At 46.9% G+C, this 24599-nt stretch overlaps 1 pseudogene; it reads right to left on the minus strand.

Annotated features, from left to right (window-relative positions):
• Window positions 1–22749: 22749 nt before the first annotated feature.
• On the minus strand, window positions 22750–24350 carry LOC113891781 (annotated as a pseudogene).
• Window positions 24351–24599: the final 249 nt, after the last annotated feature.

Below are 24599 nucleotides of genomic sequence, written 5' to 3' on the forward strand. Positions count from 1 at the left end.
CAACTCTTCTCCAATGAGTCAACTCTTCCAATGAGGTGGCCAAAGTACTGGAGTTTCAGCTTTAGCATCATTCCTTCCAAAGAAATCCCAGGGCTGATCTCCTTCAGAATGGACCGGTTGGATCTCCTTGCAGTCCAAGGGACTCTCAAGAGTCTTCTCCAACACCACAGTTTAAAAGCATCAATTCTTCGGTGCTCAGCTTTCTTTATAGTCCAACTCAATGTTCGCTCTTGCCATCTCCTGTTTGACCACTTCCAGTGGACCTTGATTCATGGACCTAACATTCCAGGTTCCCCTGCAATATTGCTCTTTACAGCATCGAACCTTGCTTCTAAGACCATTCCCATCCACAACTGGGTGTTGTTTTTGCTTTGGCTCCATCCCTTCATTCTTTCCGGAGTTATGTCTCCACTGATCTCCAGTAGCATATTGGGCACCTACGGACCTGGGGAGTTCATCTTTCAGTATCCTATCTTTTTGCCTTTTCATACTGTTCATGGGGTTCTCGAGTCAAGAATACTGAAGTGGTTTGCCATTCCCCTCTCCAGTGGACCACATTCTGTCAGACCTCTCCACCATGACCCGTCCATCTTGGGTGGCCCCACCGGGCATTGCTTAGTTTCATTGAGTTAGACAAGCTGTAGTCCGTGTGATCAGATTGGCTAGCTGTCTGTGATTGTGGTTTCCGTCTGTCTGCCCTCTGATGCCCTCTCTCAGTGCCTGCCATCTTACTTGGGTTTCTCTTACCTTGGACGTGGGGTGTCTCTTCACGGCAGCTCCAGCAAAGCACAGCCACTGCTCCTTACCTCGGACATGAGGTAGCACCTCTTAGCTTCCGCCTCTGATCTTGGACATGCGGTAGCTCCTCCCAGCTGCACTCCTGCACCATGGGGGACCCCAAAAAATGGCCTCTGAAAGGCACACTAGCTTTTGCCAAAAGCAGTGAGAGAACTTAGAATCTCCTTATGTTCAGTCCTTCGGGGCCCTCAGTCGGAATCTGGGTCTCAGGGACTCATGCCGCATGTCTTCCTGTTGCCTCCCTGTCTCCGGTCCCCCTCTGTCTCTCTCCATCAGGTTTCCTAGATGACCCCTACTTGACTTTTCATGCCCACATGATCTCTTGGAGAGGATTCTGAGGTTCCCTTTGGTCCAGGTCTTTCTCCTATATTCAAAAGCCTGAAGGATCAAAAGCTCTCCTAACATTCTGAAGATCCCCTTCTAACTATGCTTATCTCTCAGGTCGGGAGAGAACCAAGCTTCCCCCACCCCTGAACATCCTAAAGAATTCCCTTGTAACTACTCCTGTTTCTCAGGGTGGGGAAGGACCAAGCTTCCCCCACTCCTGCAAATTCCCTTAACCCTTCAGATCCTTCTGATGGGACAAAGACCTCCCTTCCCACCAGAGGGACAATCCACGATTTGTATCAGCTGATCTGCCCCTGACAGCAGAGTCAATTTGAGCACTATTTGACATATAATTTAGGTATAAAACTATGACTACAGAAAGGAAAGGTGACTTTAGGACACAGGATGGCCATGATGATCTTTAGACTCCGGAGAAAACTGGTTAAACTGAAAGTTTTTTTTTCTTGGAAACTGCAAAACCAGTTCTATTTGCAAATGCAATTAAAAACAATAAGTTTGTTAAAAAGACTGCCTAGGGAAAAGCTTGAAGTTAACCCTTTTCATGTCCCTGAAATACACAGCCCACTTTGCCTGAGACCTCAGCCTTGGGCAAATTAGAACTTCAAAAAAATGGCGGGGGGTGGGGGGCGGTCAAAGAGACATTTTAAATGTCAAGTGGAAAACTATGAGATTTCTGTCTGTCTGTCTCAATTTATGTATGTCTCAGTGTATGTCTTGTGTTTGTTTGTTTGTTTTAATAATATTGCCAAAATGGTAAATGAGTTCTAATTTAATTGGCCAAAGAAAAGTTGAAGAATAAAAGTTCTTAAAGGAAGGGTTGGGGGAGTTGGTTGGTGTGTTTCACTTAACGTCTCTCTAGTTGTTCCACCTCCACTTGTTGAAAGACTGTCCTTTCAGGATGCTGGTTGAAAGCCAGCTGGCCATAGATTTGAGGGTCACATTTCCCTGGTGGCTCAGATGGTAAAGCATCTGCCTACAATGCAGGAGACCCGGGTTCAATCCCTGGGTCGGGAAGATCGCCTGGGAAAGGAAATGGCAACCCACTCCAGTATTCTTGCCTGGAAAATCCCATGGACAGAGGAGCCTGTTAGACTACAGTCCATGCCATTGAAAAGAGTTGGACACAACTGAGAGACTTCACTTCACTTCAAAGGAAAATAACTACTTACAAATCAGACAACTCTAAAAACAAGAGAAATTAACCTAAATGAATATCAGATTCACGTGAACTGGGAAATATTCAATATTAAATACCTAGTACTAATGTTTGTTTGCTAATCTAATATAGACATGTCTAAGAGTCATTAACATTAAGCATAATATTTTAATTGTGCCTAGGTTTATTATAAGTTAAATATTGTTATATTATTATATCTGTTACAAGTTTGTCAACAAGGAAAGTACCTCTAGGAAAAAAAAACTTGTAAAAAATGTAAATGAGATATGAACTTTTAGATAAACTATTAAGAATAAAAGACGCTTACTCCTCGGAGGGAAAGTTATGACCAACCTAGATAGCCTATTCAAAAGCAGAGACATTACTTTGCCAACAAAGGTTCGTCTAGTCAAGGCTATGGTTTTTCCTGTGGTCATGTATGGATGTGAGAGTTGGACTGTGAAGAAGGCTGAAGGCCGAAGAATTGATGCTTTTGAAGTGTGGTGTTGGAGAAGACTCTTGAGAGTCCCTTGGACTGCAAGGAGATCCAACCAGTCCATTCTGAAGGAGATCAGCCCTGGGATTTCTTTGGAAGGAATGATGCTAAAGCTGAAACTCCAGTACTTTGGCCACCTCATTCGAAGAGTTGACTCATTGGCAAAGACTCTGATGCTGGGAGGGATTGAGGGCAGGAGGAGAAGGGGACGACAGAGGATGAGATGGCTGGATGGCATCACTGACTCGATGGACGTGAGTCATTGAGTGAACTCCGGGAGTTGGTGATGGACAGGGGGGCCTGGCGTGCTGGGATTCATGGGGTCGCAAAAAGTCGGACACGACTGAGTGACTGATCTGATCTGATCTGATTAAGAATAATTATATTTTAAGAATGTCTGTCTAAAATAGTCTCTCCAGATTGGGATAACTTGAATTTCTGCTGCTGCTGCTGCTGCTAAGTTGCTTCAGTCGTGTCCGACTCTGTGTGACCCCATAGACAGCAGCTCACCAGGCTCCCCCGTCCCAGGGATTCTCCAGGCAAGAACACTGGAGTGGGTTGCCATTTCCTTCTCCAATGTATGAACATGAACAGTGAAAGGGAAGTCGCTTAGTCATTTCCGATTCTTAGTGACCCCATGGGATTTTCCAGGCAAGAGTACTGGAGTGGGCTGCCATTGCCTTCTCAACTTGAATTTCTAGGGGGGTGCTAAACTAAGTGACAGAAGCTTATTGAATAGCTAGGTCATTTCCAAATAAAATAAGATTCTGAAACATTCATTACTGAACACTAACTTCCTCTTAGAGAGAAACTAGAGATTTTGGACTATTAATGAATAATGTTTGATACCATCCTGAGATGTTCTATAGAATTTTCTTTAGAAATTATCACTGGTAATTATGTTCACCAATCTATAGAATGCTAATATAAAGGCCAGTTCTTGGTTGCTTAAGGAAAGTAAGATGTGTGTTTTCAGTAAAAAAGATATGAGACATGAAATTACATTTTATGAAGGGAGAAGGAAGTGGGTCTGACTTACAGGTGGCTGTTTCAGGCAGGAGAACAAAGTAATGGGTACAGAACGTGATGAGGTTTTATGGGAAGTGGACCCCAAGGGAAGAGTTTTGTGCATAAATACAAGTTTTCTTGAGATGTTGAACTGCCTTTGATAATGGATTTTAAGTTTCTTTATCTCTGAAGTGATCTACGTTTACCTTTGAAATCTTTGTTAACTTTGGCTAAGTGAGTAGCTATTGTTTCATAGCGACTTATATGATCCTATTCAACTGAGTGTTATAAACCCGTTTGATATTTATTGAAAACATTTCCTAAATCATTTGACGTCTAGCTAACTTTGGGGTGCTTCAGAGGGTCCCTGAGACATCCCAAAGAGAGATATTAAACTACCTGAGTTCATTTGCCATGTTAAATTACATGGGAAGTACTCTTGGAGGAGTAGTGAATCTTGTCAGGTTATATTGTATGGTTGATGTTACTAATATAGATATCCTAGAAATTATGTGAAATTCATGAAAATCTGATATGTCCTGGTAAAATGTTGTCAGTTATAATTCTAGTTATCATATTAAAGTGTTACATATCACAGCAATGACCAGGCTACTTTGTCAATTGCAATTTAATCAGATTTTAAGCATGCCTTCTATGGCTTCATTCTGATGCCTTTGCAAGAATACTGCTACTTCAAGATTTATGGAAAAGACTTCTAAGATTCACCGTTAAGCACATTTTGTTTGTTTGTTATCTGGTAAGCTGGTACCAGACTGGGATTTAGTCTACTGTCTATGTTAAGAGAACAAAGTGTTCTTAGAATGAGGCTTTCAAAAACAGATTATGAATTTCTTTGCCTTTAAGTGATTTATATTTGTTTTTAAAATCTTTTCTTACTTTGGTAAAGTAAATAAGCGTTATTTAAGATTTTGGAACATGTAAAAGCTCATTCTGCCTCCACAAAAAAATAACGCTTCACTGTTAGACTTTTGCCATTCTGACATCCTTAAAACATGGCAACAATCTACTCCTAAAATGAGGAATTAAAAATGCATGAACAGTAGCTGTAAATCAAGGAGTCAGGGCTATGGGAAATCCAAGGAGGTCATTTGGCTTTTCCCGGCTCCCTGACAAACCTCATTTTTATTTGATGGGTTAAAGCCTTCCCTGGCTTCAGGGCTAATGCCCTCACAATGACAAAAAATATGCTAAGTCACTTCAGTCGTGTCAGACTCTGTGCGACCCCATAGATGGCAGCCCACCAGGCTCCCCCGTTCCTGGGATTCTCCAGGCAAGAACACTGGAGTGGGTTGCCATTTCCTTCTCCAATGCATGAAAGTGAAAAGTGAAAGTGAAGTTGCTCAGTCGTGTCTGACTCTTAGCGACCCCACGGACTGCAGCCAACCAGGCTCCTCCGTCCATGGGGTTTTCCAGGCAAGAGTACTGGAGTGGGATGCCATTGCCTTCTCTGGACAAAACATATATATATCTATATCTATCTATCTATATATATATATATATATGTATTGCACTTAATATTAAGTTCTAGTTTTCTTAGTTAAGGTCTGTGTTTACCATGACCCACTTCTGAGATAGTTTCTTGCTGTTATGTTATATTGCTAAAAGGTTTAATTAGTTAAGTTATTTGAAAGGACACTCTACGTTTTTTTCTAAAGCTTATCTTAGTAACCAATCTTTGGATAAAGGTCAGATCCTCCATGATGTACAACCAGGAGATTAACACCTGGCTATAATCACTTAACTGTGTCAGATGACCTGGGGTATACTGGGCTGTACCTAGTGAAAGTTCTTGACTTAAATTCTTGCTTGTGACCTTACTAATACCTGCTAGCTATATTATTTTCCATGTTGCTTGTTTCAGAAGATTGTTTCTTACATTACTAAATGTGTGACTGACGTGATAAAATGCTGATATGCAGTTCCTTATGCTTTTGAACTGTGGTGTTGGAGAAGACTCCTGAGAGTCCCTTGGACTGCAAGGACATCCAACCGGCCCATTCTAAAAGAGATCAGTCCTGGGTGTTCTTTGGAAGGAATGATGCTAAAGCTGAAACTCCAGTACTTTGGCCTCCTCATGCAAAGAGTTGACTCATTGGAAAAGCCTCTGATGCTGGGAGGGATTGGGGGCAGGAAGAGAAGGGGACGACAGAGGATGAGATGGCTGGATGGCATCACTGACTCGATGGATGTGAGTTTGAGTGAACTCCGGGAGTTGGTAATGGACAGTGAGGCCTGGTGTGCTGCGATTCATGGGGTCGCAAAGAGTGGGACACGACTGAGCAACTGAACTGAACTGAACTAATGAGATCAATGAATGTAATAATGTAACTCTAGATATGGAAAGAAGCAACAAGAGGGAATATTCTCCTGGGCCAAGAGGCTAGTAAGACAGGTATGGTCCTGAGACTTTTGCTACTTGCAAGGTCTGGTCTAGTAACAGCACACAGTGGCCTGTCAATGGAATATTCATTAGACCTGAGACACGAGGGCCCTGAAATGCCCCCAAAGCATGGTCAAACATGTGGTTATGAAGGGACCCTGCTGACTGGAAGTTGGCCCTTGCCAGCTGTCTCTACAAAGATTACATCATGACCACTGCAAGCTGCTGACCTTGAAAGGAGTTCAGGGTGGAGATCAGAAATAAGGCACTCTGTGCTCTGAGAAAAACCAAGAACTGGCCTTCCGAGAGTCGGATGTTTTCAGGTAAAGGTTTTTATGAGCCCAGCTTCTCACCTCTTCTTGCACCCAGAGAAACACTAATGTCATGACCAAATGTCTGGCCCTGGTTCTCCTGGCTAACTCCTCGGGAGCTTTTCTGCTTCTCTCAATCTTTGGGCCATGTATCTTTAACTTTCTTGTTAAGTTTGTTTCTTCTAGAATACAACAAATCTCCAAGTGACAGTTTGACAAGAATACTCCCTGGCCAACACTCAGACAACGCTGAAACAAGTTGCCTTATCGTTCCATGGGCCCTCATCTCCTTCTGTAAATGCATCCTGGCAGAGAGAAGGCAAAGGGAACCTAGAGCGCCATGATGCCCCTCCAGCCTGAAGAAGCCAGAGTGGTCACTACCCCTTTCCCCTGAGACCGGGTTCCCAAATGCCTGAGAAGGGAATTAGGTAGATAGTTAGACGTGAGCAGGGTATCAAAAGGGGCCAAAGAATTGGCCCTAAAAATAAAGAGAGGGAGGAAGGTGGAGACCCAAGGACGGAAGAGCAGAGAAAACCAAGGGGGAATGGAATACAGGAACGAGAACCAGACCCTGGTCGTCCTTCCCTCCCCCATGGTGTAACTACTAACGGATTTCAGGTCCTCCTGAGCAGTACAACCTGTCTCCCCTCCTAGCCCATAGGGAGAAGGTCTTTGCCTTACTCTCCGCCCCACACCCCCTTCTCATCCAATCAGCAATGACCCGCAAGACCCCTATCCTGCTCCCTGTACCCTGGGTATAAAATTGGACTAAGGGCCCCTGTTCAAAGACGGTTCTCTCTTGAGTTGGCCCGCTGTTGTAATAGCGTCTCCCACTCTAATAAACTTTATTTCCCTCTCACTCTGTCTCATGTCAGGAAATTCTTTTCCAACCAGTGCCCAGACCATGACAATTTTCCTTACTGTTGTTACAAAATACTTATTAAATTTTCCTATCTAAAATAGGAATGTCTGATTTACTTACAGGGATGACTATAACTGACACAGGAAACCCCACAAGATTATCAGGGTATTTCTCAAAAGAAAACTACAGGCCAGGAGAGAGTAAAATGAATATTCAGAGGGTAGAGCAATAAAAATTGCCAACCAGGAAAACTCTATTCACCAAACTTATCCTTCAAATATGAAGGGAAAATAAAGGTTTTCCTAAGGAAAAGCTGAGGGCATTCATCACCACCAGACCTGCCTTGCAAAGAATGCTGAAGAAGTTCAAGCAGAATAAAAAAGATGCAAAATAACACATGAACACACACAAAAGTATATAACACACTAGGTCAGGTAAAAATGTATAGTCAGATTTAGTTAATTCCAATTACTTAGAAGAATGGTATATTAACAGCTTCAAGTATAAAGGTTCAAGGAAAGGATGACTGAAAGGTTGTTGTTGAATCACGCGAATACACCGGGATTCTTGGCCCCCAGAGGAGAAGAATTCAATCTGGGACCAGAGACGAGGCTTGATCGCTCAGAGCTTTTGTGTAATAAAGTTTTATTAAAGTATAAAGGAGATAAAGCTTCTGACATAGGCATCACAAGGGGGCAGAAAGAGTACCCGCTTGCTAGTGTTAACAATGAGGTTATATAATCCAAAGAATGTCTGGAGGTTGTAAAGACCTCCTCAGACCTACTCCCATAATTTACATTTTAAGATAACACTGTCCTCAGGCAAGATACATCCTTGTAAAGACCAGGTCTACTCCCATAATTAACATTTTAAGATAACAGAAGGTTGAATCCAAAGACTGTCCTTAGGCAGGATACATTATTGTTATATAATCCTAAGAAATGTGGAAAAAGAAAAAAAAGTTTGTCCTTTCTTCCTCCTTGAGAATTCCAGATCCCTCTCTCCTTGGGAACCCCTAGACTCCTTATCAACCTGCCTAGGAACTGACTCTCTCATGACTAAAAGTAACTACAGCTAATATACCTTATTACCAAACACACAGCATAAAAGAGAGAACTGGAACCTCAAACTATTACAGAGGAAGAGTTAAATGGCAGAGCCACTTTATTGGCTAATAAAGACAGGTTGAATCAGCACAAGACAAACTGTTTTAGGTATAAAATTTTAATGTAAGCTCCATGGTAACCACAGTAAAAATCTAGAGTAGATGCAAGAAATATAGAAAGGGGAAACAATACCACGATGAAAAACCACCAATTTACAAAAGTAGGCAGAAACAAAGGGGAAGGGACTCAATGGAGACAAAAAACAACCAGAAAGCAATCACTCAGATGGCAGGAGTCAGCTCTTACATATCAATACCCAGTCTACATGCAAATAGAGTGGGTTCACCAATAAGAAGACACAGATGCTTAAAAAAAAAAAAAAAGACCCAACTATATGCTGTCTACAAGAAACTCACCCCAGATTTAAGGATATACAAAGGCTCAAATGAAGGTGATAGGTAAAGGTATTTCACAGGAATGAAAACAGAAAGAAAGGGGGCATAGTAATTCTTATATCAGACAAAACAGACTTTAAGAAAAAACGATGACAAACATCAAAGGAGGTCATTGTATGACAAAGGGTTAATACATCAAAAAATATACATAAACACACACACATATGCAAATATATAAAACAACATTGGATCACCTAAGTATTTTAAGCAAATAATAACAGATCTATAGGAAAAAAATAGACAACATTACAACAATGTAGGGGGTTTCAACATCTCACTCTCAGCAATGGATAGATCATCCAAACAGAAAATCAAGAATGACATGTTGGAATTAAACCAAACTTTAGACCAAATTAAATTAAGAGACATATATAGAACATTCCACCCAATGGAACCAGAATACACATCTTCCCAGGTCTACACAAAACCTTCTCCTTGGACAGATAAGGTGATGGACGGGACATGAGCAAGTTTAAGCAGAGGCCGTTGTTGTTGCAGATGCTGTTGTCACTCAGTTGTGGCTGACTCTCTGAGACCTCTGTCCATGGGATTTCCCAGGCAAGAGTCCTGGAGTGGGTTGCCACTTCCTTCTCCAGGGCATCCTCCTAACCTAGGGATCAAGCCCAAATCTCTTGCATTGGCTGGTGGATTTTTTACCATCTGAGCCACCACAGAAGCCCCTAAGAAGTATTTATTACATATGGTACAAATAATTTTATTCCTTTAAAGACAGTAACTGCCAAGTCGTTTCAGTCATGTCCGACTCTGTGCGACCCCATGGACTGCAGCCTACCAGGCTTCTCCGTCCATGGGATTCTCCAGGCAAGAACACTGGAGTGGGTTGCCATTTCCTTCTCCAACACATGAAAGTGGAAAGTGAAAGTGAAGTCACTCAGTCGTGTCTGACTCTTAGCGACCCCATGGACTGCAGCCCACCAGGCTCCTCCATCCATGGGATTTTCTGGACAACAGTACTGGAGTGGGGTGCCATTGCCTTCCCCTTAAAGACAGTAAAGTGCTGGCTTAAAAATTATGCACAACCTAAAAGTTTAGAGTTACGTTTTCTTCAGCAGGAATTTTTAGGATTCAAAACAGGGAGACAGCACCTCAAGAAAACCTGAGGGAACTGCTCTGAGGTGAGGGGGGAGCCAGGTTATATAGAAGTTTTGCACAAAGGGCAAGTAGTCAGAACATCAAAGATTATTGTTAATTAAAAGAAAGCCAGATATCTCAAGTGAATGAATTTAGCACTTTTCTATATGTGGGAAGATGCAAGAGGCTGGGCTCACTGAACTCATCCCTTTGATACGCATCTCAGCTGTTTGGGGACAGGATCCTGTGGTTTTGTTCTGGAAGGAATAGCAGTCTTTATTTATTTATTTATTTGGCTGTGCCAAGACTGGGCTGTGGCACGTGGGACATTTTAGTTGTGGCATGTGGGACCTAATTCCTTGACTAGGGACAGAACCCGGGCCCCCTGCATTGGGGGCACAGTCTTAGTCTTGAAGTAGGATCTTATTTCCCCATCTAGGAAGTGAATCTAGCTGCCAGTCCACCAGTGGCCAGAGTCCAAAAGCTAACTTCCTTGATTCTTACTCCATTTGAAAGCAAAAATGTTTCAAGCAGGCAAAAACTGCAGAACAAGTGCAAAGATTTTTATATAGAGACACAGCGCAACATATAGGCGAGCACTCAGAGAAATAATTTATTTATGTCAGAAGCATGACAGTAATACACACTGGGAGAGGAGCACGGTGTCCTGAACGGGAAGTGCAGTAAGAAGCTGATTTAAAGCACTTATATAGGAGTGTCCTTATATAGGGTCTTTGTTTACATTTGGCCAATTATTTTATTTCTTTTCTCACACCTGGCTGGTCTTCGACCCTAAGATGCTTGTGCAAATTTTTGCTAATATGGATTCGACCACATAAGCCTGTAGGTGTATGTTCACACTTATGGGATGGGACTCCCTTCCCTTTTTGACCCTCAACAAGCCTTCCTGCACATGTGTGCACAGAGAAGTCCTCCTTGACCTAAGGAGTGGGCACTGTATCTCTACTTCAGCAGAGCTCAGTGTTTGCCACTAGCTTTGTCCTTGGAGTGTCTGGGTGAGAGCAGAGCTTCAACTTTACTGCCCTTGACAATCACCAGGTGTGCAGCCTGGGACCCATCTATATCCTACCGCATTTTCACATCTTGAGTTCCCTCGGGGCTCGCCATGGGGCATAGCTGCAGTCTGAAGGCTGCCAGAGGGCAGATAGTCTTTCCCTCCTGAGTCCCCTCAGGGCTTCACCAGCTCACCTTTGGCTGGTGGCTGCAATCACTGATGACTGTGAAATCATTTGTTACTGACATGGCAGGAAATATTCCATTTCTCAATGGGAAAGCAAAAGTATAATAAGTTCTGATTCCTTAAAATATAAAACCTGTCGACTTAACCACCATGAAGGATTTTAGCCCTTTTCTAGATACCAGGAGATACAAGAATTGGCCTTACAAACTTGACTCCTGAAAATATCTATCTGAAGACTTGTTCCACCAGTTTTTCCCACAGCACAGGGGGCTTCATTTCTGCTCTCCAGCCTGAACTCCTTTCAGGGGGTGTTGAAAATCAGCAGCTGCAGCAGCACATTATTTGATCCTTGTAGAGGTGGAAGGCAAGTGACCATTGCAAGTGCCAGTTTGCAGTTGACAAACCTAACATAGCGCGCTTTAATACATCTCTGCTTTACCTTTTCAATATTTTCTCAACTGCGTCCACGTGATATCTATGTCAGCTACAAATTGGCACTTGTGACGAGCATTGGCCAGAGACTCACCTGCAACAGGGGATTTGCCAGCTGCCTCAGTGGAGATTGACCCTGTGATGCTGAAGCTGCCGACCTTCAACATCCGCTGAGGGGAATTCAGGGTGGAGAGCCAGGCACTCTGCTCCAGGGAAACTGGTAGACTGGGTCTTTTAGATAGTCAGATGTTTTCAGGAACTGATTTCTTGATCCCAACTCTTACATTTCTTCATATCTAGAAAATCACTAAATCCCGTCATGGTGATATCAGCTCCTCGTGACCAGCAGAAAACCTTTTGTAAAATAAGTGCTTGATTGCATTGAACTCCCCATTCACCAAAATCCTATATATTGACCTCCCCCCACTGCCTCTTTGGAGCAGTATCTCAGAGTTATCTGAGGTGCTGTCTCCTGGGCTCAGTCCTCGTTTTGCCCCAAATAAAATGTAGCTTGGCAACTATCACATTGTGCGTATCTCCAGCTTTCTCAACGAGCTCTCTATTCTTTCCCATTCTATTGCTTTCCTCTATTTCTTTGCATTGTTAAGAAGATTTTCTTATCTCTCCTTTCTATTCTTTGGAGCTTTGCATTCAGATGGGTATATCTTTCCTTTTCTCTTTTCCTTTCACTTCTCTTCTTTTCTCAGCTCTTTGTAAGGCCTCCTCTGACAGCCATTTCCTTCTTTTGGGGATGGTTTTGGTCACTGCCTCCTGTAAAATTTTATGAACTTCCACCCATAGTTCTTCAGACACTCTATCAGACCTAAATGCCTTGAATTTATTTGTCACCTCCACTGTATAACCATAGGGATTTGATTACATCATACCTGAATGGCCTAATGGTTTTCCCTACTTTCTTCTATTTAAGTTTGAATTTTGCAATAATGAGCTCATTATCTGAGCCATGGTTCACTCCTGGTCTTGTTTTTGCTGACTGTATAGAGCTTTTCCATCTTTGGATGCAAAGAATATAATCAATCTGATTTGGGTATTGACAGTCTGGTGATGTCCATGTGTAGTCATCTCTTGTGTTGTTGGAAGAGGGTGTTTGCTATGACCAGCGTGTTCTCTTGGCAAAGCTCTGTTAGCCTTTGCCCTGCTTCATTTTGTATTCCAAGACCAAACCTGCCTGTTACTCCAGGTATCTCTTCACTTCCTACTTTTGCATTCCAGTCACTACAAACAAAGCTAGTGGAGGTGATGGAATTCCAACTGAGCTATTTCAAATCCTAAAAGATGATGCTGTGAAAGTGCTGCACTCAATATGCCCCCCAAATTTGGAAAACTCAGCAGTGGCCACAGGACTAGAAAAAGTCAGTTTTCATTCCAATCCCAAAGAAGGGCAATGCCAAAGAATGTTCAAACTACTGCACAATGGCACTTATTTCACATGCTAGCAAAGTAATGCTCAAAATTCTCCAAGCCAGCCTCAACAGTATGTGAACGAAGAACTTCCAGATGTTCAAGCTGGATTTAGAAAAGGCAGAGAAACCAGAGATCAAATTCCCAACATCCGTTGGATCATAGAAAAAGCAAGAGAGTTCCAGAAAGACGTCTACTTCTGCTTCCTTGACTATGCTAAAGGCTTCAACTGTGTGGATCACAACAAACTGTGGGAAATTCTTCAAGAGATGGGAATACCAGATCATGTTACCTGCCTCCTGAGAAAGCTGTATGCAGGTCAAGAAGCAACAGTTAGAACATGAAATGGAAGCAACTGACTGATTCAAAATTGGGAAAGGAGTACGTCAAGGCTGTATATCGTCACCTTGCTTATTTAACTTATATGCAGAATATATCATGCGAAATGCCGGGCTGGATGAATCACAAGCTGGAATCAAGATTTCCCAGGAGAAATATCAATAACCTCAGATATGCAGATGACACCACCCTTATGGCAGAAAGCAAAGAGGAAAAAAAGAGTCTCTTGATGAAGGTGAAAGAGGAGATGAAAAAGCTGGCTTAAAGCTCAACATAAAAAAAATGAGGATCACGGCATCTTCACTTCATGGCAAATAGAATGGAAAACAGACACAGTAACAGACTTTATTTTCTTGGTTTCCAAAATCACTGTAGTTTGTTGACTGCAGCCATGAAATTAAAAGATGCTTGCTCATTAGAAGAAAAACTAGGATGAACCTAGACAGCATATTAAAAAGCAAAGAGACTTTGCTTACAAAGGTCCATATAGTCAAATCTGTGGTTTTTCCAGTAGTCGTGTATGGATGTGAGAGTTGGACAATAAAAAAGACAGCACAAAAGAATTGATGCCTTTGAACTGTTGTGCTGGAGGAGACTCTTGAGAGTCTCCTGGACAGCAAAGACATGAAACCAGTCAATCTGACAGGAAATCAACCCGGAATATTCACTGAAAGGACTGATGCTAAAGCTGAACCTCCAATGCTTTGGCCACCTGATGCAAAGAGCTGACTCATTAGAAAAGACCCTGATGCTGGGAAAGACTGAGGGCAGGAGGAGAAGGGGATGACGGAGGATGAGACAGTTGCATGGCATCACCAACTCAATGGACATAAGTTTGAGCAAACTTTGGGAGATGCTGAAGGACAGAGAGTCTGTACTTCAGTCCATAGGGTCACAAAAGAGTCAGACATGACTGAGTGACTGAACAACAACCCCTATGATGAAAAGAACATTTTTTTTTTTTTTTTTGGTGTTAATTCTAGAAGGTCTTGTTCTTCTCTGGCATTAGTGGTTGAGGCATAGACTTGAATTATTTTTATGCTGAATGTTTTGCCTTGGAAATGAACCGAGATCTTTCTGTCATTTTTGAGATTGCACCCAAGTACTCCATTTCAGACTCTTTTGTTGACTTTGAGGACTACTCCATTTCTTCTAAGGGATTCTTGCCCACGGTAATAAATATAATGGTCATCTGAATTAAATTTGTCCATTCCCATCCATTTTAGTTCACTGATTAAAATGTCGATGTTCACTCTTGCCATCTCCTGTTTGACCACTTCCAGTGTACCTTGATTCATGGACCTAACATTACAGGTTCCTAGGCAATATCGTTCTTTACGGCATCCGACTTTACTTTCACCACGAGACACCTCCTCAACTGGGCGCTGGTTCCACTTTGGCTCAGCCTCTTCATTCTTTCTGGAGCTATTTCTCCACTCTTCTCCAGTAGCACACTGGACTCCCACCGACCTGAGGGGGTTTTCAGTGTCATACCTTTTTGCTTTTTCATACTGTTCATTAATGCTGAGTCACAGAAAATCTCAGTGCTTGGCCTATCTGCAGATGGCACTTGTGATGCTCTGATCCAGCCATGCCTGCTCTCATGCCTAGGGTGCGCCTGACTCCTTGGAGCCATGCTTGAAGAATAAGAGTGTCATCTGGCTTTTAGGTCTTCTGGGCAGCGGGAGGGAATGCCTCTATTCTGTGCCACAGTGACCGTATCCATTTCAATTCCTAGAAAAGAGCCCCCAGTATCCACCATCAGATTCTCCACTGGATGTTTAACCCATTAGACACAGAGGACAGCTGCTCTGCTTGGAATAAAATTTTCTAAACTACTATCCAGCCTTGATCACAATCACAAATAACTGAAACAGAAGATGGAAGTGGAATATCTATGGACTTTTCGCCATTTCAGAATAGAAGTCCAGAGTTAATTCCAAGGAATCAATAGCTATCTGAAGCAATGGGATACAGCCGGCATATCTTTGAGCTTGTCAGGCAAGGAATTAAACTGTGCTTTTCCCTCATTTAGCAAATCTGTTGTAGCCACGCGTTCTGGGAAACAAACTCACTCAGACAATGCAGATAGTTCAGTTCAGTCGCTCAGTCATGTCCGACTCTTTGCAACCCCATGAACCGCAGCATGTCAGGCCTCCCTGTCCATAACCAACTCCCAAGTCTACCCAAACCCATGTCCATTGAGTTAGTGATGCCATCCAACCATCTCATCCTCTGTCATCCCCTTATCCTCCTGCCCTCAATCTTTCCCACCATCAGGGGCTTATCAAATGACTCACCTCTTTGCATCAGGTGGCCAAAGTATTGGAGTTTCAGCGTCAACATCAGTCCCTCCAATGAACACCCAGGACCGATCTCCTTTAGGATGGACTGGTTGGATCTCCTTGCAGTCCAAAGGACTCTCAAGAGTCTTCTCCAACACCACAGTTCAAAAGCATCAATTCTTCAGCTCTCAGCTTTCTTTATAGTCCAACTCTCACCTCCATATATGAATACTGGAAAAACCATAGCCTTGACTAGATGGACCTTTGTTGACAAAGTAATGTCTCTGCTTTTTAATAATGCTATCTATGTTGGTCATAACTTTCCTTCCAGGAGTAAGCATCTTTTAATTTCATGGTTGCAATCATCATCTGTAGTGATTTTGGAGCCCAAAACAATAAAGTCTGACACCGTTTTCACTGTTTCCCCATCTATTTCCCAAGAAGTGATGGGCCCAGATGCCATGATCTTAGTTTTCTGAATGTTGAGCTTTAAGACAACTTTTTCACTCTCCTTTTTCACTTTCATCAAGAGGCTTTTTAGTTCTTCGTCACTTTCTGCCATAAGGGTGGTGTCTTCTGCATATCTGAGGTTATTGATATTTCTCCCAGCAATCTTGATTCCAGCTTGTGCTTCTTCCAGCCCAGCATTTCTCGTGATGTACTCTGCGTATAAGTTAAATAAGCAGGGTGACAATATACAGCCTTGACATACTCCTTTTCCTATTTGGAACCAGTCTGTTGTTCCATGTCCAGTTCTAACTGTTGATTCCTGACCTGCATACAGGTTTCTCAAGGGCAGGGCAGGTGGTCTGGAATTCCCATCTGCTTCAGAATTTTCCAGTTTATTGTGATCCACACAATCAAAGGCTTTGGCATGTGGATAGTGGAGTGCAGTTTATTACACCAGCAGGCCCAAGGCAGAGTCTCCTCTTAGCCAAGGACCCCGACCGACTTTTGTGAAAACCTTATATACCTTAAGTGTACTCATCCCCAAATTCCTTAAACCTAGCCTGGAAAGTGTTAAAGGGAGATACAGTCAGGTTACAGCCATGATTCATAATCAGAAGAGTCAGCTGGTTAGACATGGTAGCCTACACCAATGGGTGCCATAAAGCTTACAAAGGTGACTGACTATATAGGGGATTATTACAAGCCTTTTGGCAATGGGAAATCTTGGTATGGAATCTCATGTTTGGCAGTCTGGGAGGCCAGTTCGGCCAAAGGCATCTTATCCCCATGGCTACCAGGCACATAGTCCTGAGAGAGAAGACTCTTGAGAGTCCCTCGGACTGCAAGGAGACCCAACCAGTCCATCCTAAAGGAAATCAGTCCTGAATATCCATTGGAAGGACTGATGCTGAAGCTAAAACTCCAATACTTTGGCCACCTGATGAGAAGAGCTGAGTCATTTGCAAAGACCCTGGTGTTGGGAAAGATTGAGGGCAGGAGGGGATGACAGAGGATAAGATGGTTGGATGGCATCATGGACTCAATGGACATGGGTTTGGACCCATCTCGGGTAGAGAGACGCCTCAAGGCCGAGGGAGCGTCACCAGGCCCCTCTCCCACAATGAGCGTTTTTGAGATAGAATGGCACAAGGTGTGTCGTCCCCAGCCAGGAAACAACTGACATGAATACTGATCTGTTGAGCCATTATCAGCCCAAGGTTTGAGACAAAAGTTAGTCTTAGGCAGAATGGATTTGAAGAAAGTGAGATCCCAAAGCAAGTACATAGTTTCATTAGCATAGCTTAAGAAAAACGTTTCCATAAGAAAACCACATTGGTTAGCTCAAGGTGGTGTCCTCAACAGAGAAGGAAAAGGAGTCTGCCACTTGCAGTTCGTTTCTTCCTGCTGCTTTGGGACCACTGGCCTCCCTACCCAGGCTGCTAACACTCTCAGTTGTTACCATTAGCACCTCCTGACAAGCTCTCTTCATTGACAGCTCAATAAAAATAAAATAAAAATCGCTTTCAAATAGCAAGTGATTCTTCTTGTTGATTTTCCTCCAGTCAGAGATTCTGGGACTCAGCAACCTTTAATTTGTGGATTTTCCATCCTCAACATGTGCTTTCAAATACAGGCATGTTCCTTGGGCTTATTTCACTCCGTTGTAAAGGGGAAATGTATGGCACATCACGGGGCGTGTTTGCATAGCCTGAGCGTATACACGGCAAACATCCCTTCCACATTCCATTTACTTGCTGGGAACTGCTTCCATGTGAATTATCTGTCCTTAGGGCTTCAGAAAATGCGGGCCTTTTAGAGGCTGCAGGTGGGGTATCAGAAAGAATTCAACTTCTGAGCGGAGCCCTTGGTCCAGTGTCCGTGACTGTGCAGGGAGGCGGGCACGGGAGCACTCACTGTCCCTGGACCTGCACATGCCCTCTGGCTGGTGCTGGGACGGGGCAGGTGTCCTGGCCACTCCTGCTACAAGCTCACCTGCCTCTGCCCACATCAGGAGCACAGGTCTCCTGAGACCACCCATGCCAATAACCCATCTATTGTTGCTGGAGTCAGAGAACACGTTTGCCTGTGCATGAGCTAATGCAGCTTTTTATCCAAGCCCTCTTGGTATAATTTGAAAACTAAAGCCTAGAAAGAGGCAGATTGTCTGGAACACAGTATGTGAGCAGAGGCCAGTAGGAAAGTGAGGACCCCAGCTCCCTAAGCCAGTTCGCAGTCCTATCCATCATGCTTGGTTTGGAAGTGAGACCCTAAGTTCCTGGTGAACTCTACCAACCTGGCCCCACTTGGGCCATTATTCTCTCTGCATTTTCATGCTCACACAAGCAGGCACAAACAGAAATAGGGTCCACAGTGGGGACGATGTGAGATGGTAAAGGAGGAGAACACAGTGTCAGGGCTGGGAGAGCAGGAAGGGCTGGAGGCAGCTCCGCCATGGAGCAGGGGCCTCCACACCCCGCTCCTGGCAACGGGCACTGCGTTCAGAAGTCCAAAGCGTGAGGGGGATTCTCCACGTTCCCCTGCCTGGGTGTGGGCCCTCTCCTCAGTGTTCTCCAGTGAACGCGGTCTCAGTCCCACAGTCCACTTTTCTGGGAGTTAAAACCAGGCTGAGCACACACCCCATTCCCCAGTATAGACGGTGCTACAGGGCAGAAGGACTTGCTTTCCTTTCCTGAACATTGTGTGCTTGCTGTTGGGCCCCCCAAGCGTTCACTCAGTATGCTTGGGAAATCTGTCGACCTTGGTTCTCCACCATTGACCCCTGTGTCTGAGAGCTTGGAAAAATGCTTTCCACTCACAGAGGTCCCTCAGAGGAGAGAGGAGCTGAAGGAACAAGGGCTTGTGGTGAGCAGGAGAGGGCTCAGTTGTGGACCCAGAGTCAGGGTTCCAGAAAGAAGACCAGCCCTAACCGGATTCCAGAGGTTCTAATTTGAAAGTAGGGGGAAATTATTGCCCTGTCTGAGCCGAGGATGCAACATGAACGAACTAAACCCCAAAGAGAGGAGAGGAAATGAAAAATGAGGAGATTCCTGGGTCTTTCCACAGCCCTGGAAGCCTGCCTGAAGTACACTTTCACCTCTGGAACTCTGGAGAGCCTCCGCCTTGAAGACCTGAATGAAGGTTCGGGTTAGTCCTGCAATGCTAGCGCGGGCCACCAGGAGGCACCGGGTCGGGGCTGCTGGCTGAGATTTGCTGGAGCAACTGGAGAGAGAAAAAGGATGGCGGAGGTCATTCTGGCCACGCTCCCACCTCAGAAACAGCATGCGCTTCCTAACAAGAGTGATCATCTCAAGAGACTGACCTGGACAGAAGAGGAAGGGGAGCCCCAGGATCGTCCCGTTTATTTACTCAGCACCCAGGCTGTGAGTACTCACTCTATGCCCGGTGACTCAGTGGTACCAAGAACAGTGCTGAAAATGAACAGCGGCCCCTGCCTTTCAAGGAGCTCTCGATCTAGAGTGAAGAAAGAGAAAAGTATGGAAGCCAGACAGGGGAAGGAAAAGAAAAGTGCTCTACTGAAAATAAAAAAGGGCGTTGTGAGGGAGGGCTTGGAGTCAGTGGTCAGGAGGGTCTAAAAGGCCTTGCTGTGGTGACCAGGATGAAAGGAAGGAGCTGGGCCTGCACAATTCTAGGAGAAGCATGTCTGAAAGCAGGCAGCCCTTACACAGAAACATGAAGGCAGAAGTGAGCTGGCCAGGTGAGGCTCGGAAGGTGAGCGTTGTCTCTGGAGGGAGGCTGGTAGGAGATGGTGGTGAGTGGTGAGGTCAGTTCCTGGTTCCTGGTAGACTGTGCTTTCTGTTCCTCTCTGGCAGCATTACTCCAAGACTGCATTACTAAACCTTGCCTATTAAACTCCTCAGAGTCTGTGAGCTAGAAATGGCTTTTCTGGGCGTTTCTGCCTCAAAGTCTCTCTGCTGCTATGGCGGAGAACTCAGCTTATATTAGTTTGGGGCTTCAAAATCATTGCAGACGGTGACTGTAGCCATGAAATTAAAAGATGCTTGCTCCTTGGAAAAAAAGTTATGACTAATCAACTCAGCATATGATAAAACAAAGACAATACTTTGCCAAAAAAGGTACTTTTCGTTAAGGCTATGGTTTGCCCAATAGGCGTGTATGAAAGAGAAAATGGACTATAAAGAAAGCTGAGCACCGAAGAACTGATGCTTGTGAACTGTGGTGTTGGAGAAGACTGTTGAGAGTACCTTGGCTGCAAAGAGATAAAACCAATCCTTCCTAAAGGAAATCAGTCTTAGATGTTCACTGGAAGGACTGATACCGAAGGTGAAACTCCAATAACTTGGACATCTGATGAAAAGAAATGATTCATTTGAAAAGACACTGAGGGTGAGAAAAATTGAAGGCAGGAAAAGGAGACAATTCACGATGAGATGGCAGGATGGTACCACCAACACAAAGGATAATAGACACACTAAATTCGGAGACTACCCAATGGATATGGAATCCTGGAAGTTGCAGTACATGGGGTAGGAAAGAGAGGAATACGAGTTACCGACTGAACTGAAATGAAGTGAACGAATTTCCCTCCTGGAGGAGGATGACTGCTGCTTTCCTTCTCGGTGTGTGACATGTGTGTTTGTTTGCTCTCCCGTCCTGGACATTATGCTTGCCCTCCAGGACTATGGGGCTTTGACCGTCCACAGGTTTACCATAGCTGGAGTGTTGATTCCGTTGGTCCTTACTAGGAAAGAAGGGCCCTGACCCCGTTTTCTTCCTTAGCCTATTGCACCCCTCCCACCTCCCGCTCCCCCCATCCCATCCTAGGAGCCTACCGCTTTGTGCTTTATGATCCAAGTGCTCACACCCTTGCTGTCCTCTTACCTCCTTCCCATGGCACAGAGAAGCGAGATCAGCCAGGATTTTTCTCTCTTTTGCACGGATTCCGCCCAGCATAAGGCCACCTTCCCATTCCCTCTGCCACACTGCTCCAATCGACATTCTTCTCCTTTTTCTCCTCCTCCTCCTCCTCCTCCTCCTCCTTCAGAGGGTGTGCATGGGGCAAGCAGTAAGTCCATTTGAGACGATGGGGCGGAGGAAGATGCGTGGTGATGATGAGGGCGGACCGTGGGTGGCTCCGCTTCCCCCGGCAGGGCACGCTTGTTCGTGTTCTCGGGGGAAGATACTGCTCATCATTCTTTGTCCTCTCTACGTGCGGAGGGCATGGTGCGGCGTAGGCAGCCATGCGGGGGAAACAAGCCATCGGGACGTTCTCTGTTCCTTGCCACGCCGACTAGCGCGGTCAGGAGCCAGAGTTGGCCCTCGAGGTCGGACATGTTACATCGCAAATTCCCGGTCTGCCGTTTGATGGAGGGTTTGGGGTTTGAAGCCATCAGCCAAGCCAAAGAAAGGAAAACGCAAGAGGTGGTCGATAAGGGGCCTCAGGTGCCCCTCCAGCGGGTCACGGGCCCATGAGGCAGTCGCGAAAGCAGCTAGGGGAGGACAGCTTCCCCACCGCCCCAGGCACTTTGGAGGCCGGCCGCATCTCCTGGCGTCCAGAGGCGTTTGCCCGGGGCCCAGCTGGATGAGACTGCCAGACAGGACGGGCAGAGTCGGAAGTCCAGTTGTCTTGCTATCACAATCTAGGGTAGGCTCGGGTCTTTCCTCAGTGCGGGGAGGACCTTTGCTTTCAGAAATGAACGTGGCGCGACATATCTCCACTCAGGCACCGGTGCGATGCTGGTGGAGAAGTTTCTTTGGGACTGGTTGGGTTGCCTTTCTCCCCTTGGCCTTCGTGTTGGTGCTGGTGGGGCTGGTGGCGGTGCTCATGGCCTTGTGGATCGCTTCTCCTGTTTGGCACTTGGAGCTTCTCCAGCGTACTCCTTGCACCGGACATGGAGCCCCAGGGATCTTTGCGGACGAGCGTCGTGCTGGGGACGCGCGCATCCCCGCCTCATTCCTGCCGGACCCTCCGCCAAGTAGCACGAGGCCTCCCAAGGACAGACACCCATAAAGGCTGCTTGCCCGTCCTCTCCCCGGACGCCTCTCGACGTCTGGGGCATTTTCGAGAGCCTGACCGGCCGGAAGGAGACGGTTCATGGACCTGCACCCGCTCTTCCCTGCCCCCCGAAGGGCTCCCGAGATCTTCTCCTTGCTCGGCTGGCCGTGAGCGCTCTGTGAGGCGTCTCCAGGCCGCGTCACTCACCCGAGGCCAGCGGTGCGGCCAGGGAACGGAGACGGGGAACGAAAGGCAAACCCACACCCAAAGTCCCATCCCGAGAGGACTCTCCCATCCTCGCAGAAGTCGGAGGCCCTCGGACCGTGCCCAGACCCGCTCATGCACCCCATCACCCCATCACCCCATCCTCTCCGGCGACCCCCCAGCAGAGCCAGCCCTCGAGAGCTCAGCCGCTCAGGCACGAGCCCGTCCCAAGTGAACACCGAGACCCCGGGCACACTCCCAGGAGTGTGCCCCGCTCTTTCCCAGGAGGCTGCATCACGCCCACGGCCGAGAGGAACTCGCTCCTCGTCGGAACTCTCGGTGCGTCACACAGGGCGTGCCGCACACAGCGTGTGCCTGGGCGTCTGCACGCATGTGCGTCAGAGCCGACCTACCGCCACAGCCCCAGAGACGGCCACGGCTTCTTGTTCTTCCCCTTGGTGGCTCTGGCCCTCCCGCCGGCACAAGGGCCGTTGCCAACGTTCTTCGGCCCCGGAGGCGGGGTGTCCGTGCTGGGACGGTCGAGCCGCTCGTGCTCCTGTTGGGGCGGCGTGCGGTTTCTCCCTCCTCCGTGTTTGGACTGGTGAATCACGACTGCGCCGGCAGGCAGGGCAGACTGGACCTTCCGCAGCTCCAAGGCCGGCTTCGGTCGGCTGTGTTCTTGCAGGCGTCTCCACTGCTCTAAGCTCATCCCTTCGACCTCTGTGTCCCCCCGGGACTCCTCCGACCCAGGAGCTCTGCCGCTGGCATCTCCTGCGGGCTGCCCGGGGTCTGTGGGGTCAGCCCCGACGGGGGCCGCTGCCCCTCCCCCAGCGCCCCCTTCCCACGCACCCTCCCGGGCGTAGAACAGGACGTAGGCGCTCTGGCTCAGGGCAGCGGTCTCATCATAGGCAGTCACCTTGGCATCGTCCATCTTATACCATTGGCCGTTGCCCGCTCGGACGTAACAGAAGTAGTGTCCTCACTCACACCTCCACCCGGAGTGCACCAGCACGGCATAGAGCACGTAGCCCAGTGGCCCTGCCTTCCGCTCAGACGTGTAGGGCTGCAGGTCCAAGCACTGGGGATAGCGCACCTCCTGAGCCCTTTTGGCCCCGCTCACCGGTGTGAACCGCTTCAGCACCAGCACCAGGACCTGGGAGGTGCTGTGCAAAGTCAACCTCTTGGTGGCAGGCACCTTCCGGAGACAGACGCCACAGTCATAGGCATTGTCCGCGTCCAGCTTCTGGGGCTTCACCAGCTCTCTCAGAGCTTGCTCCACACTCTGAGCCGCCGTGATATCCAGGCTGATGTCCAGATAAGGGTTGAACGTGTCGGAGACACCGAGGCAGCGGAGACACTGGATCTGAGACCTCCAGGTCCCGCCGAAGATCTGACAGATGACGGTGGTGTCCTCCGAGGCATGGCCCAACGGCTGGGATGCACTCAAGCACCCTTGCTGCATGGCATTCAGAGTGAACATCAGAAACTCGTGGGCATCTTCCTGCTGGTGTCTGTGGAAGCCCGCCAGCAGGTCCTTGCGGGGCAGATCACCTCTCCCGTGTGAAGGAGGGCTCGGGTCACGTGAGCTCGCATGGCACAGAGCGTGCAGGCGCTGCGGGCCGGACAGAGGGTGGCGTGCTGCTGGGACACCATCCAGCTGGCCAGGGGCGGCGTGTGGCTCAGACACTGCAGCGCCGCATTCACGTAGCAGGTGTTCCCCAGATTCTGAAGCCCAGCCCCCACCCCCCACGGCCCCTTCCAACTCAGGGCGCCTTTCTGGCCAGGCGTCAGCCCTGCTGACCCAGGAGCCAAGTCACCCCACTGAGGACGCCCAAGCGCCAGCGACGGCCCCTCAGGGACAGAGGGTCCCCAAAGGGCATCCGCACCAGCGGTGCTAGGCCCACAACCTTGCCCTCCAGGTAAGACGTTGAAGGGAGACGGACACTTACCTCCCCCGTGCTCAGAAGCAGCCCCCGGGGCTCTGCACACAAGGCTCAAGAGGGTTTCCATCTCCTACCTGCAGCTGCACTCCGACGCCTCCTTCCCTCTGGCAGTCGGGCTCCAAAAAAGGGCCTGGGCCCCGCCCCCTCGGGCCTCTGGGGGCTTTCCCACAGCCCCACCCCACCACGTGCAAGCTCCTCATTGGCTGAGGCCGCGAGGGCGTGCCCACTCCCACTCCCGCCATCCAACCACCCACACTTTTCTTGGGGAATCCCCCTTGACGAGGCCCCACACGCACTTCCGACCTGGCCCCCTGGA

The sequence above is a fragment of the Bos indicus x Bos taurus genome, chromosome 4 (assembly GCF_003369695.1).
Source record: "Bos indicus x Bos taurus breed Angus x Brahman F1 hybrid chromosome 4, Bos_hybrid_MaternalHap_v2.0, whole genome shotgun sequence".
Lineage (NCBI taxonomy): Eukaryota > Metazoa > Chordata > Mammalia > Artiodactyla > Bovidae > Bos > Bos indicus x Bos taurus.